This window comes from Sarcophilus harrisii, chromosome 5 (genome assembly GCF_902635505.1).
Source record: "Sarcophilus harrisii chromosome 5, mSarHar1.11, whole genome shotgun sequence".
NCBI classification, from domain to species: Eukaryota; Metazoa; Chordata; class Mammalia; order Dasyuromorphia; family Dasyuridae; genus Sarcophilus; species Sarcophilus harrisii.
Window position 1 is genome coordinate 69,349,333 of NC_045430.1, and position 17,204 is coordinate 69,366,536.

General features: G+C 33.1%; 1 protein-coding gene across 3 annotated transcripts in view; it reads right to left on the bottom strand.

The window, feature by feature from the left end:
• FRS2 (fibroblast growth factor receptor substrate 2) overlaps positions 1–17,204 on the bottom strand; it is a 104,136-nt gene that overhangs the window by 33,488 nt on the left and 53,444 nt on the right. For 2 of the 3 annotated variants that reach the window (XM_031940684.1, XM_031940683.1), the window contains one exon: positions 12,709–12,789. The exons of the other annotated variant lie outside the window; for it this stretch is intronic. The gene's annotated coding sequence lies outside the window, so the exon portion shown is untranslated. The remainder of the gene's footprint in view (positions 1–12,708; positions 12,790–17,204) is intronic. 3 annotated transcript variants of the gene reach the window in all.

Genomic DNA, 17,204 nt, shown 5'->3' on the forward strand with positions numbered 1-17,204 from the left:
AGCATTAATAGAGTGCCTACTATAAGCCAGGGTATACTAAAGACTTAAAAAATATCTCATTTGATCTTCACAATAAGGCTGAGAAATGGGTGCTGTTATTATCCCTATTTTATAGTCAAAGATACTAAGGCTAAGATACTACTGCTAAAGATACTAAAAGTAAATTAACTTGCCTGGATTACAGGCTAGTCAGTGTCTAAAGCCATATCAGAAATCAGATCTTCCTGATAACAGGCCTAAGGTTCTATCTACTGCACCACTACTTGCTTCTAAATAGAAAGGGATCCCTCCCTCCCCAAATTCCTTCTATGATGCAAAAATGGTCTTGTTATCTAAACCTGGGAGGCAAAATAGAAAAAAAAAGTATAGATCAATAGCTCTAATAAATATCAATGAAATTATTAAGTAATATATTAGCAGAAGCTTTGGCAACATATTAAAAAGATGATGTACTATAAACAGGTTGAATTTCAATAAGGAATGCAGGACTGGGCCACATTATTAACAAAAAAACTACATTTAGACAACTTTATCTAGAGATAAAAAGCACATAACAAAATAATTTTAAAATGATAAAATTACATGGCCCTTTCCTTAATAGTATATGGAATCTATCTAAAAAAAGAACTAGCGTTATTATACATAAAGGAATAATTCTAGAGATCTTGCCAAAAAAATGTCAGTGATAAAGCAAGATATCAATTAGCACTATTAACCACAATAGCTAACATTTATATAGCACTTACTATATGACAGACACTGTACTTATAAGTGCTTTATAATTACTTATTTGATCCTCACAACAACTCTGAGAAGGTAGATGCTATTATGAGAACATTTTACAAATGAGGAGACTGAAAGCTGGGGAAAAAATCTTTACAATCAGTATTTCTGATAAAGACCTCATTTCTAAATATATATTTTAGAATCATTAGAGAATCGACTCAAATTTATAACACAGCCATTCCCCAATTGATAAATGGTCAAAGGATATGAACAGAAAATTTTCAGATGAAGAAATTAAAGCTATTTCTAATCATGTGAAAAAATGCTCTAAAAAACAATTAGAGAAAAGCAAATTAAGACAATTCTGAAGTACTACTTCACACCTTTCAGACTGTTATTGCCCCACTCACCCCCTCCCCCCTCCCATACTTTAGAACTCCTCAGCTCAAGAGATCAGCCAACTTCAGCCTCAGTGGCTAGGATTACAAGGCAAAGCCAACAAGCCACACTAATTAAGTACCACATTTTAAGAGGGACACTGACAAACTAGAATTCATCCAAAGGATCAATTAACCAGCTCATAGGAGAACTGTGGAGAAACAATTTTCCAGCGGAAACACAATTACCATCTTCAAATATATGAAAAAATTTTATCTGGAGGATAACAATCGCTTAGTTCAATATGGCAAACATTAGGCCATAATAAATTTCCAAGGAAAAAAAGATTTCTAAGGAAAAAGTTTAGAATTCTACATAGCAACGACTTTTTAATAATCACAATAATTAAAAGTTTTTTAAAAAGAAAGGCTTCCTGTTAGCATAAGTTAACACACAGTATTAAAGTACTATGAAGTTTGAAAAACACTTTTGTCCGCAGGATAAGTCTTATTGTCCCCATTTTACTGATGAGGAAAGAGTTTCTGAGAGGTTAGGCAGCTTGCCATGATCACCCAGCTAATAAATATCTGAGGCAAGATTTGTTCAAACCCAGATGTCCAAATCTGAAGTTTAATACTCTACTTCCTACAACATCACATTTCCTTTCAATGATGTCTTCTAAAATTTTTCTTAACTATGATATTCTATAATTAATCTTAATTTCAAACACATTATTAAACAAAATCTGAAATGCTTTTCACTAACAAATGGGAGTAAGGGAAAACGATTAAGTGAGTTTTTAACAACTTAAAAAAATAGTTTGATATTTTTTCTTCAATATTATCCATTTAAAACAATACAGAAATTAGTCAATTTTTCTTAGACTTTGAAGATAACTTGCTACATGAAATCAACCCCCTACTTTTAAGCTTTTCATTACAAACCTTGCTCTTAAAGATTGAATCAAAAGAAATCTCTCAAACAAAGAATAATGTTTATGAGTAAAAGGGGAGAAGAAAAACAACACTTAGGAAAACTACTTTGGCAATAAACTACATTATAACGAATTTATTCAAAGGAACACGGTCCACTTTCAAAGTAGAGACCTTGGGACACTATACACTATTATTTCTTTCAAGGTAATTTGCTTTTCCTCTTTTTGAAGTGGCCTTTAGAACATACAGAACATTCTTGGCTGAAATTTTCAGGTCACTTTAATTTTTCGAAAGTGTCAAAAATCTTTTGGAGCCAAACCAGGTGAGTAACATAGAGGAGGAGTAGTGGAGGTGAGCAGTTGATTATGATATGATGATTAATATAACTTAGGTTCAAAAGCAGGGCTTGATTCTGTGGTAGAATGTGGAAGAACTAGTTTTTTTTTTTTTTTTTTTTGGTTTGTTTTTTAATAGACCATGGGGGGTTCTAAAAGGTCCAAAAGTGATGTTCAAAAAGTGTTTTGAAAAATGGCAATGTCACTGAAGTAAATGAAAAATAAACTGCTTCCTGCATATGTTCACTGGCCAAACATTAAAGAAAAACTTACTTGGGAATTGGTAGAATTACTTAATTCCATTAGATGTCCACTAGATATTAATATCTAGGAAAATAGTGCTACACTAACAAATACACCAGACCAAAAGCAATGCCCAATGGATAAATGATCAAAGTGTATGAATAAATAGAATTCCCAAAAGAACTCCAAACTATTAATAATCACATAAAGGACTGCCTATACATCTCTAATATTAAGAGAAATGTGCTACAATTCTTGAGATTTCACACAAAACACAGCAAATTAGCAAAGATGAAAAAACAAAGTAGTTGATGATGAAGGGGCAGTGAAAAGACAAACACACTAATGCTTAATGGAACTATGAAGTAATTCAAACATTCTAGAAAGTAATTTGAAATTAAAAAAAAAAATCTGTCCATATCTTTTGATCCAAATATCCCAATCCTAAGCATACACCCAAAGGAAGTTTAAGAAAGAAATAAAGGTTCCATATACACCAAAATGTTTACATTAGCACTTTGTGATACCAAAAACCTGGAGATAAAATTAGGTGCTTATAAATTGGAGAATAAACTGTAGTTCAGAACGAAATAGAATTTTACCATGAAGTTTGGTTTGATTATTGTCCTTCATTCTTGAAGAGGACCAAAATGATATCACTCTGTTGGGGTCAAGGTACAGTGTGTCCAACTATGTACTTGGAAAGCTCTAGAACAAGTTGGCCACATAAATATGCACAATAGTGCATATGAACATTTGGAGGGGAGATATCTCTAAATTTGCACATCTTTTATTTCTTTTGATCTGCTGCAATTCTGCATCATTCATAGAGCACAACACCTTCTTTGATGTGAGAACGCCATGCTTAGCAATTCTTTGTCAGGATGTCACACAATTAATTTCAAAGTTATTCAGAAAGATCTTGAGAGTATCCTTGTATCTCTTCTGATCTCTATGTAAGCACCTGCCTTGCATAAGTTCTCTATAAAATCTTCTTTTAGGCAACTGCTGGCATTCAAATAACATGGGCAACCCAAAGAAGCTGTATTCTCTGCAGGAGGATTGGAAGGCTTGGCAGTTCAGCTCAAGAAAGAACTTCCTTTCTAGAATCTCACCCTGCCAGGAGATCTTCAGCCTCTTCCAGAGACAATTCAAATGGAAAAGATTCCGTTTCCTGGTGTGGTGCTGGTAGATTGTCCGGGTTTTAGGGCACACAACAATGAGGTCAGCACAAGGACTCTGCAGACCTTCAATCTGATAGGCAGCCTAATACCTCTCTTCTCCCACACTTTCCTTTGGAGCCTCCTGAACAATGAACCAGCTCTGGCAATGTGTATCATCTATGGGAACCTTCTTGGAAAACAGGGTATTTTTCTTCATTCTCAACGAGGACCAAATGGCAGCACTAGGTTGGAGTCCAGTTACTGTGTATCCAACTGAGACTGATCACAGCAATGTGAAGAAATATGAAGAGATAAAGAAGGAATATGAATTCAGAAAAGGATAGGAACATGAAGTGATTTTAAGTGAAGTTAAGCAGAACCAGGAACAATATAGACAATGGCAACGTTAGTATAAGATAATAAAAGATTGAAACTAAATATGGTATAATTACAGTGACCAAGCATACATACCCCTAAAGAAGTAATTTCTTTGCACTGGGGGGGAGAGGGAGCCAGATATACACATGTGGAATATTGCATATACCATCAAGCCTTCGGTGATGTGTCAGTTAGTTGTGTTGGACAGTTTTTTTTTTTTTAACCCTCTTTCTTTTTAATTTTTTATTTTGAGGAAATAAATACTGAGTGGGAAAGAGGTAAGGTATGTATTTTGAAATGAAAGAGATCTTTTTTTTTTTTTAAAGCTATCAGTAAAACTGTTAGAAGTTTGAAAGAGAAAAATACATATTATAAGTAGTTATCTTCTGTTTTATTACTTTGAACTAATTAGTTATAAATTAACTATTTTGGAAATGAAAAAGGTAGAACCATTTTTCAACTCCCCTAATTTGTGAATAAACCAGAAGAAGGAGATTACATAAGATAACCACATAAATTTCACGGGCTGATTTGGAAAAAAATGGTCAGATTAATATTTTGGGCTTTTAATTATTTTTTAAGGTTATTACTTTATGTTTTATTATTCTAAACGACTAACATTTTGTTTAAACATTTGTATACATAAAGAAAAGGACTTCATATGAAAATACAAATCTCTATTACCTTATAGCTTTAAAAAAAAAATTACAATTAGTTTCAAAGTTAGCCTACTTGTCTTTCCCTTTGAATTTCCTTTTCTTCTATTTTGCTTTTTTGTGCATTTTTTTAAAAGCATCCTGTTGTTTGCTTTGCTATCATCATCATTGGACTTTCTCCTCTCTTCCCCTCAGTCTTTCACCCCCAGGAAAAAAAAGGCCCATCTTGTAACTGGTTATCGGTTTCAAAAAACAGATCCACATTTAACCCAAAATGAATGTTATTTTGTACCTGAACCCATCACTTCTTTGTCAAGAAGTAAAAAGTATGCTTTTCATCCTGAATCCTTTGCATTGAAGTTTTGATTATTTCCAGGATGAGAATTATTAATTCTTAAAGTCATTTTTCTTTTTGCAATGTTTAATAACTATATGAATTGTTCTGGTTATGCTCACTTTTTCACTCTACAGCAATTTATGCAAGTCTCCCAAAGTTTCTCTACATTCCTCGTTTCTCGTGGTACAGTAATTTTCTAATATGTTTATAAATCACAATTTGAATAGTCATTCCCCAAGAGATGGGCATCCCTTTGATATTCAGTTTTTCAGTGTTTCAACTGTTGTATTTTTTTTTTAAAAGAGAAGTCCCACAATGAATATTTTTGATCAAAGATTTTTTTCCCCTCTTTTCTTGATTTTTTTTGGGAGAGGAAGAAATACTAGTATCACAGAGTGAAAGGATAGACATAAGCTTAGTAAGTGACTTTTTCCAGCTTCAAATTGATTTCTAGATTTGTTGAGGCAATTTGTATTACATACCTGTTAATAATTGTAATTTTCCATTTTTACCATCTTTGTCAATCTGATAGGTCTGAAGTTAAAACAAAGAATCTATTTTTCTCTTATTATTAATGACCTGAAGCATTTTTTCATATAACTGTTGGTTGATGACATTTCTTCTTTTGAAAAACTGCTTATTTCCCAGGGGTGCTAGATGGCACAGAGGATGGAACAGTGAGCCTGAACTCAGGAAGACTTAAATTCAAATCCAGCCTCAGACACTTACTAACTATATAACCCTGGATGTGTCACTTAATTCTGTCTACCTCAGTTTTTTCATCTGTAAGATCAGTAGGAGAAGGAAATGGCAAATCACTCTAAGTATCTTTGCTAAGACAACCTCAAAGAGGAGTTCCACATGACTGAAATGATAAACAATCCTTTGGCCAATTATAATGCCAGAAAAGAAATAGGTGAGCATTTGCAAAAATATAAAAAACCTAGAAGAACAGAATAAGAAATAAAGAATTTAAATAACCCAATTAAAAAACAACAACAACAACAACAACTGAACGAGCCATAAATGAACTTAAATATGAAAAAATAAAATAAAATACTCTAGGCCCCAGTAGACCTACAAAGTAAATTATACCAAACATTCAAATAATAATTAACTTTAATTTTTTAAGTTGTTTGCAAAAACTGGGGAGAATTATATCCTACTGAACTCCTTCTATAACACAAATATAATCTTGATAACTAAATAAGGGAGAGATAAATCAAAGAAAGTTATAAACCAATACATCCAATCAACCTGAATAAAGTATTGGCTAATTGACTCCAGCTAGCTTGGATTCATATCAGAATTCATTCAGTTTTAAAAGATGACAAATATAATAGACCACAGAAATAATATAAAGAATAAAAAGTACATAATACTCTTTAAAAAAAAAGATGAAAAAGACTCCTATACGAATTATATCACTTTTTGTTTTAACAAAAAACTGAAAATAAAAGGATTTGTCTATTGGTTGGCAAATGTTTAAACAAATTATGGTGCAATAATGCAATAGATTATTATTGGACTATAAGAAATTATGAAAGAGACAGATTCAGAAACACTTAGGAAAACATATTATAAAATGATACAAAATGAACCAAATTTTTAAATACTAATCTCAATAGTGAAATAACTCTAAAAGACACTGATCAAATGCAATGACCAACCATGATCATAGAAGACTGATAATGAAGCGTGCCTCCAATCTTGATGAAGAAGTAATAACCTATAAATATAGAGTATCATATATATTTCAATACAATACAAATTTGTTTTTGTTGGAAGGCAAAGTTGCTGTTAAATCTTTCTCTTTCTCCCTCATACACACACACACACACACAGAAAAGGGATTTGAGATATAATCTTTTTCTTGTTTTTATACATGGAAATCTTTATTGATGATCTCTAGATCAGAATAAATAGAATAATTAAAAATAAAAACTCGAAAACTTTTTTTTAAAAGACAAATGTCTTTTGGCTGAAGGAACTACTACAATTTAAATGTCTCTGGATAATGGCTATTTTCTTCCTAATATAATGTACAAATAGAATTGATCTGCAGTATAATGTCCAATAATTTTCTAAGTGTATACTCTAGCTAACTGTGCTAATAAAACAATTAAATCATCATGTAGATTTCATAAATAATATCATGAAAAGTAACTTGATGTCAAGGATGGTTTATATTTTCTATAAAGGAAACCTATAACATCTATTTCTGAATTGTGAAAATGTTCAATTTTTGGTAGAAAAAAATGATTAAAAGGTCTCTTAGTAATAATTTAAAATCTTTTAAATTTAAACAAAATCTTAGTTATACTGAACTGGAAAAGATTAAAATATCATTATGGTGCTAAAATCTAACATAAATAAATCTATATCAAAACTAAAACTACAAAGCATCTCCACTTAGGTGCTAGTTTTACCAGATAAAAGCCACATTATCTGTTTTATTAACTTTTAAATAATGATGCAAAAAAAAAATTTAAGTCTGAGGGCAGCAAAAGTAATTAAATATGTGGTACAGAGATACTTTTAACATTTGCATGATAGGCACTCTTACTGACTTAATAAGGTATATAACATATTAAAAATTTGCCATGCCAGCAAGAAGCCAATAGCCTCAATTAAAGGTGCAAATCTCCTATCAATTTAAAAACTATATCCTTAGGTTTGAACAGGAATGTCTGTACTTGAAGCTGGAATTTAAAGTGAACATTGCAATCCAGTTAAGTAGAAAAACCCAAGGATATATATATATTTTAAAATTCTGACAAATTTTTTGTTTTTATTGCATCTTATAGTAGTTAATTAAAAATATTTATTGAATAAATATACTACAAAAGGCAATACTAAGTAGTAGAGATATAAAATAAAAACAAACTGCAGTCCCTGCTGCCAGAAGACTTATATTCTGTTTGTTTTCTATACCATTTCAGAATTTCATTTTGGAAAAATGTGATTTTTATGAATTCCCACCCTCCTTCCTAATGAAGAGGGGACCCCACAACTCTGAAAATCCTTGAAGGAGAAAATTTCCTTTAACTCTGCTTCAGTGAAGGACTTTGCCCCAGGGACAAACAGTTCCTGGTTATCTGGGTGAGGTCAGCTCAGTCCTGAAACTCACTGAATTCAATTCAAATTCCAGCTGGAAGCTGAAACCCAGCTAGGGGCCAATTTGGGACTCCATCAACGAGTCCCCTTCAGCTTGTAGCCAAAGCCCCCTATTATAAAAGAGTCAAACTAAAACCCTCTCTTTGTAGAGGTTCCAAACATGCCAGCTATACCATGCTTGGCATCTCAAGGAGCCTCTGTCCACTGGAATACTCTTTCCAGTGCTATCCTCTCTTTACCCTGACCTATCTCCTAACCAGACTTTAACCTTACTTCTAATCCCCATAATAAATTTCTTTTATCAATCTAGGTTTTTGGGTCTGTAAGTTCCTTTACAGAAAACCTCTGTGCTGCCAGAAGGGGATTCCCCAAAACTCCCTACCCTTGTGCCAAATCCCAAGGGGGTCCAGGGGAGCCAAACCTCTCCATTTGGCTCCCTGAACCCCGAACCTGCCACTAGACCTTATCATTTAACTCCCTGACCACCAGAAACCCTAATTTCATTTGGGTACCCTAAATCTATACCTCATCATTTCCATCCCTTCCTTCCTTCCTTTTTCTTTCGGTGAAACAATTTGGGATTAGGTGACTTGCCCACAGTCATACAGATAGTAAGTATTAAGTGTCTGAGGCCAGATTTTGAGCTTAAGTCCTCCTGACTTCTAGGGCTGGTACTCTATTCACTTTACCATCTAGCTGCCTCATGAATTCCTTTTCTACAATAATCAAGAAGTATTTATAAAGGCCTTATTATGATCCAGGCACTGTACTAAATTCCAGGAAAAAAAAAAATCCCTGGTTTTGAAAAGGGGAAAAACACATACAGATATACACAAAATATGTAAAAACATGTACACATAGATATAAGACATATATTGAATAGTTGGATATCAAAGGGAAGGTTTGTGAGTCTGGGCTTAGAAATATGGAAAGGAGCTAAGAGTTAGAGTGCCATGTGCAAAGAAAAGCCAAACAGGCCAGTGTAGCTAAAGTATTATTACTTCTAAATATATAGTAAAAAATAAAATAGTGCTTGTTTTATCCATTATTATTAGATTTATTGATAAAATGTGCTTTTTTATATAATTTTTCAAAAATATGATTTTGAAACATGACAGCATATGATTGTTGCAGAAGGATCTTTCTGAAGATGTTTGATTGTCCTATCCAAACAAAGCGTATTTTCTCTGTACAATTCTATCAAGTTTCTGCAATTTACAATTGGTCACTCCAAGACTTCTTAGCTATTTATATGCACATATGCATATCCTCAGCCCTTTTAAGGGTATTCCAAGTCAAAAACCAATCTAATGTGTGGACTTCTTAGAACTAGTCACCACAATAATCACAAAATTGTAACCCTTTTTACTTGGCTATCAGACTTCTACATGAATTGGTAGCTGTCGCTCCCACTCTCATTCTCTCAGTATTCAACACCTGACACTGTACAGTTACTAAGCAAACTATTTGTTACAAAGTATCATAAGCAAAGTAAATACAAAGACAGGAGTTGAGTTTCATTCCCTATCAAGTATACAAGAAGAGATAGATAGTTGTCTTGGATGAATGCTCTCTGATTAAAAATCTGGTATTCTATCTGGTATTCTTGTCCTTCAAGTGTAGATCCGTTGTCAACCCATGTTTGGCCATACAAATTATGCATTCAAACAACATAAATAAATCAATAGGCATATATGAAATATCTAAGCACAAGTGATATTAAAAGAAAAAAATGATTCACTTTCCAAGAATTTGCCTTCTATTGCAAGAAAAAGTATATACACACAGAAGTACCTATAAAATACATATAAAGCCAATACAAGATAAAAGAGGGAAGAAGGAACCTGAAGGAAAAGTGAGAATAGGAATTGGGAAAGGCTTTATATAGGAGGTATTATTTTATTTGAGTCTTAAAAAAATCTAGGCATCCTACAAGGAAGGAGTATATTCCAAGAATGGTCATCAATTGATGTAAATTAGCACTATTTTCTAAAGCAATTGGAATAAGATCTTCATTAATTTGAACAGTTTAAAAATAAGGAGACTATTTCTCCTACACATTTAAACATTTTCATGTGATGGCAAAAGTTATCTATGTTTCCCCAACCATAAAATAAAGGAAATAATAGCATTTTCCTTAAAGAGTTTTAAGGATCAAATCAAATATCTGTAAAGTGCTTAGCACAGTGCCTAACCTATAAAGCAAATAGTGGGTGCTTATTGCCTTCTTTTCCCTTCCTTAAAACTCCTTGGGTCAAATGTTAGATGGGATACAAATGTTTAATTTAATTTAAATTTTTTTTATTATTATAGCTTTTTATTTAGAAGTTATATGCATGGCTAATTTTATAGCACTGACAACTGCCAAACCTTTTGTTCCAATTTTTCCCCTCCCCCAGATGGCAGGTTGACCAATACATGTTAAATATGTTAAAGTATAAATGAAACACAAAATAAGTGTACATGTCCAAACAGTTATTTTGCTGTACAAAAAGAATCGGACTTTGAAATAGTGTACAATTAGCCTGTGAAGGAAATCAAAAATGCAGGTGGACAAAAATAGAGGGATTGGGAATTCTATGTAATGGTTCTTAGTCATCTCCCAGAGTTCTTTTGCTGGGTGTAGCTGGTTCAATTCATTCCTGCTCCATTGGAACTGATTTAGTTCATCTCATTGCTGAAGATGGGCCAGGTCCATCAGAATTGATCATCATATAGTGTTGTTGTTGCAGTATATAATGATCTCCTGGTCCTGCTCATTTCACTCAGCATCAGTTCATGTAAGTCTCTCCAGGCCTTTCTGAAATCATCCTACGGGTCATTTCTTACCCGAACAATAATATTCCATAATATTCATATATCACAATTTATTCAGCCATTCTCTAATTGATGGGCATCCACTCAGTTTCCAGTTTCTGGCCACTACAAAGAGGGCTGCCACACAAATTTTATTATCAAAATAATTTTATTTCAATCTCAAAACTGAACTATTTAGACTAATCTAAAAAATGTCCCAACTATAATAAATGATAATCCAGCAAAAGAGATTGAGAAGTAGTCAGATTGAGAGGAAGAGAGGCAAGAAAGCAGTGTCATGAAAACAGAGAAGCAAATCCAGGAGGAATGCATGATCAACAACATCAGAGGTTATAAAGAAATCAAGAAAGATGAAAACTGAGAAAAGACTATTGGATTTGGCTAGGAATCAGGAAGAAATGACAGCCCTAATTGGTACAAAAATGTGGTGACCCTGTGTCTATAGTAGGAAAGGGAAAAGGAAACTCATACATAAGACTTCTATGTCCCAAAGAGATTCACTTAAGGTTATTTTTACAACCAGTCAGAGATAGGACTAGCAATTGTATGGCAACTTCTAAAGTGGCTTTTTGGATTTCCCTTTTTCTGAACCATTTCTGACTTACTTTAGCTCTGCTACTGTAACCTGGGGGAAGCAGTTTGAGTATGGTTTGTTCATTCCAGAATGGTGGTTCATGGACAGCAAAAAACACTGTCTGCTGTCTCCAAAGCATAATGTGTGAAGAGAACTAATAGATGACTAGGATGGGGGTAAAAAAGGCTTAATGTGATGGGTTTTAAATGTCAAAAAGAGGAGCTTAAATTTGATCTCAGAGAAAATAAGAAGCCAGTGGAGTTCTGGTAAAGAGAGACCTGGTCAGACCTGTGGTTTATTGTGACAGGAAGGTGGGGGATCTAAGAAGTTACAAAATTGTAATACAAAGATTCTATAATCTCCATATGACTCTGAAGATGAAATATCAGCATTTCAGAATAAGGAACCACAATAATATTGTTTCCCTCACTAGGGAACATTTAGGAGATCCTTATAGATGTCCAGATCTACCTCCAATTATTATTTTTATTATTACTGCATCCTATACTGCTCTCCTGCTGATCAATGAATGCAATTTTGAAGTCTCATGCTTACCATTTAATAAAGTCTTTGGACAAGAGTATAATGAATTTTCTACCTTAAGGAATGATAGTTTTCAAAATCAAGAATAACTGCAGTTGTTCTCCTAAGACAAGCTAAGAAGACCCCAGGAAAAACCTGGCTTCCGGAGGCAGAGGTTCAGCCTCAGTGTAGTACAAACATCTTTAAGCCAACACCATGCAATTAACAAACAACAAGCTCTGGGGGCAGCTGGAGTTGGGAGGCAGCCTCAGCCTTAGAGACTTTCAATTTTGTAGCTGTCAAGGAGAAGGAGATGGAGAAGCAGAGGGTGGGGACACTTCTGGCTGTGGGCAACTGCAGGTGACCAGAGTCTCTGGTTTGAGTTCCAGAAAAGAGACAACAACTGTAGTTTGCAGCCACCAGAAGCACCAAAAGAGTAAGACCATATATGGGGACAGTGTTACCGGGAGTTCAAGCCATGGCTTAGGAATGGAGAGAAGTGTCCATGGTTCAGCCCCAAAACTTACCTCATTAAATAAAAGTGAGAAGGATCTGAGGCTTGGGTGGTTCTTTTTGGGACTAGAACCTGATCATCACACGAATAGCTGCTAAAAGTAAAATAAAACAAACAAACAAAAATAAATAAAAATGAGCAAGGAAAGGAGAAAGAACCCAACCATAAAAAGCTACTATGCAGATAGAAAAGATCAGGATTCATATTTGGAGGAAGATATGAAGTTTAAAAAGCCACAACTTTTCCCAATGAGAAATGTCAAATGTTCCCAAGCCAAAAAGATTTCTTAAAAAAACTTAAAAGGAACTTTAAAATCAAATAAGAGAGACCAAAGAAAAATTAGAGGGAAAAAATAAGAGCAAAGAAAATCAAGAAAATTATGAAAACAAAATTAACCAACTTGAAATAGTGAACCAAAAAATCTAAGAAAGAAAATGATTCCTTGAAAACTAAAATTGGACAAAGGGAAGCTAATAACATTCTAAGACACAAAGAAATAATAAAACAAAAGCAAAAGAATGAAAGAATAGAAGATAATGTGACAGAAAGACAACTGATGTTGAGAACAAATCAAGGAGAAATAATAAGAAGAGATGGCCCAAGGATTACTATAAAAAAATCTTGATATAATATTACTAGAAATTAAGGACAATTGCCCTGAAATTCTAGAAGAAAAAGATAAATTAGAACTAAGAAAAAGTCACCAATGAATTTACTCATAAAATGGAAATAGATGGCACATTAAAAATCTGAATTCACAATGTGTTGCTTTAAGGAAATGCCAAAAAAAAAAAAAAATAGAGATACACATAAATATAAAATAAAGGTCAGGAGTAGCATTTATTATACATGTTTTTAAAAAAGCAGGGGTACTCAAAGTTAAAAGTAAAATAGATTTAATCAGAAGAAGAAAAACAATGAAACTATACTGTCAGCCATAGAATTCAATATTGCTCTAAACTATTTCAAATAACTAGACAGTATAAAATAAAAAATTATTTAAAATAACTAGACAGTATAAAATAAAAAAAGAGCATATTTGCCAAAAAAGACAGAGGAACTATATAAATATAAATTTAAAATACTTTTTTTATAAAAAATAAAGTTAGAACTAAATAACTGAAGTAATAGTTATTGTTCATGGATAGGTAAAGCCAATATAATAAAAAAGTTACAATTTTATTTAATCTATTGTAATGTCATCCCAATTAAATCAATACAAATTATCTTACGGAGTTAGAAAAAATAATAAAAGTTTTCTAGTATAAATAAAAACCTACACAGCCAAGAGTAGAAGGAATGCAAAAAATTGGAAAAAACTTTCATTGACAATCTCAAACAGAAGGCAACTGGGTTGGAATATTTCTGTTGTGTCTAAAATGTTAGTTGATTTAGAAAAATATGGAAAAACTTAGAATTATGAAAAAACATGCTATGTACCTTCAGAGAAACAGATGACAAGTAGAAATATGCATAATGGTCACACCCATACCCACATATACACACCCTCCATGCTTAATTGTACTCTTTTTTGGGAGGGGGTAACAAAGTAAAAAATTCTCAGCAGAAAACAAAAGAAAACTAAATAAAGAAAGAAAAGTTGGCCAGCTTTGAAAACAATATATAGTAATTATCATATAGATTTTCTTGAAATGGAAATTTAATATTTTATATTGAATCCTCTCATGTTCTGCAATGTACATGGCAATCTTTTTTTTTTTCTTTTCTTTTTTTGCACTTTTGTTTAAAATAAATTTTAAAACTTAAAAAAAAAAGAATATGATAAATTTGACATGTAACTTCAGAAACTTTCCTGCTAGTGTGTGATTTCTTCAGACCCTTATGTTCTCTTTTCCTTTGGGTAAGGGGGAAAGTAAGAAGAGAAGTGATTTCTTTCTTTCTTTTGCTGAGGCAAATGGGGTTAAGTGACTTGCCCAGGGTCACATAGTTAGGACGTGTCAAGTGTCTGAGGTCAAATTTGAACTCAAGTCCTCCTGATTTCAGGGTTGGTGCTCTATCCATTATGCCACCTAGCTGCCCCCCTTCCCCTTTCTTAAAAACAATCTGATAACAAAACTGCATGGTCAAGTTAAACAAATTCCTTATCAGCCATGTCCAAAATTATATTTGCAATTCTTATTTCAAAGCCAACCACTCAGTAGTTGAGGAATAACTATTAGTCTCCAAAATAACAAATATATAACATATGCATTGACATAATCAACTGAACTTTTAGAGATTCACATGTATAATATCAATTCCAAAGGAAGTATATCTGAGGGACAGTTACTCAAAAGTAACAGAAAATTTAACAAAGGAAAGGAAGGGGCAACTGTTAACATTTAGAACAGGTAGCTTCACTTGACTTTCAAACAAATTCCACAGCCTACCGATGAGAGAAATAGTATCAAGTCTTTTTTCACTGGTTAAGAGGGAATATTGGAAAATTTGATGATTTAAATATCCAAATAACCATTCCTTTTCATATTAAAAGTCATGTCTTTCACATGTTTCACTTGGTTCCGAAAAGGATCAGGTACTTATTGAATCTGAGTTTCTTACAAACTTAGTAAAAAACTGTTTTGTGAACTGAAGAACCTATATTAATACAGACCTAAGAAATGTGCAATTGAAGGTGAGAGAAAAAAATGTGGCTATCTCCTACAAGTACCAAGTATTATTTAGTAGTATAGACATCAGAATAATAAGCCTAAAGTAAAAATAACTATGTAAAATTTTTCAAGTCAAAATGTTATATAAATCATTGTTATTTATATGGCACTATAAGATTTGCAAAGTGTTTCACATCTTATTTGATTTGGTCGTGGAAGGTAGGTACTATGACAACCCCCTTTTGTAAAAAAGGGAGCCCCACAAGGCTACGTGATTAGCACAGGATTCAGGTTCCATGTCTAGGAATCCCAGACTTCAAATCCAACGCTCCATCTATTGCAGAACTGAAGTGCCAGCTCCCCCAATTCTTATTTTATGATCTCTGAGTTTCATCAGTTTAGAAAAATCTGAATATATTAATGATCTCTCATTCATTGCAATTATACCTCTAAAACTATTTCTAACATATCCAAGTTCACTGAAAGTCACAATTACAGAAGCCATGTTAATTTAAAAACTCCATTTTATTTGATCCAGTGCTTTCCCTCTAAGATTGCCTCTTACTTACTCTGTATATATCGTTTGTAAATAATTTGCTTCCATATGATCTCCTTGAGAGAAAGAACTGTTTTTTTGCATTCCTTTGTATCTCAAGTGCTTAGCATAGTGCCTGGCCCATAGTAGGTGCTTAATAAGTGCTTAATGACTTTATTCCAAGATGCCAAACTGGAAAATCAAATTAATCTTGATGCTTAACAATATATTAAGCAATTGGGATGATACTAAATCCACCAAAGGTCACAAATTAGATTTTTAAAAACCAACCACTTAAATTCATCTTGAATTTAACTCTACCAAGTAAACTTGATAACTATCACCACATATAACCTATTTGCTTTCTGTGAAATCAATTTAGTGGACAGCACTGTTGCCAATGTTCAAAATACTTGTTTCTTACATACTCTATAACCATCAAATTATCATTTAATTTTGGAAAAGAAAAAGGAGCATATATAGATAAAATAATATGCAAACAGGCATTTCTCAAACTGGCTATGGTAAATTATGTCTATGGCAAAAAAAAAAAAAAATTAACATTTCACACGCATAAAATGATTTCTACCTTCTCTACCTTCCTCTTAATGAAGTCAGTTTCAAGAAATGAGACATTAATTTCTCAGATATGACGCCAGATCACTTGGAGCCTTTGGGGTTGGGGGGGAAAAGGGGTGGGAAGCCCCAATATATTTTTCTCAGATAAAATTTCTTTGGCAAATTAGATCTCAAAAAAAGAAACAAAACAGACTAATTCCCATCTCTTTCAGACTCTTGCCCAATATAACTCTGTCTATGTATTAAACAGAATCATGTCTATTACATGGAAAATACAATTTCTTCAGGAAATGCAGGGAAATGTTAACAAGGCTGAGTGACCATGAAGGAAAAACACTGGAAAAATAATGTTATATCATAACAAAATTAACAAGAATAAGTATACTTTTAAAAAATAATAATTTGCTGATTATGTACAATGATAAATTTAGCTCAATTTTTTTATTTCTCAAAAGGATCCTTTAAAAACAAAAACCACTCGCACAACTTTGGCATTCTTGATCTAAACTATAAACCCTTTGGCTCCCACAAAAACAAAATTATTGTAACCACACACAAGCCCCAGTGCAGACTTGTAGTTTTTACATGCCGCCCACACAGCGCTCTGTGAGCATGTGATTAGGAAGGCTGATGCATGATCACACTAAATTCCTTCCCTCAGCTCACACATCAAGAACTTGCCATCTCAGCTGCATTCTTCTTCAAACAACCATGGTAACCTTAGCAACCCTATCCTCCCAATACAGACAGCTGGTCCATTTAAAGTCAGCTCTGGTTGGCAAC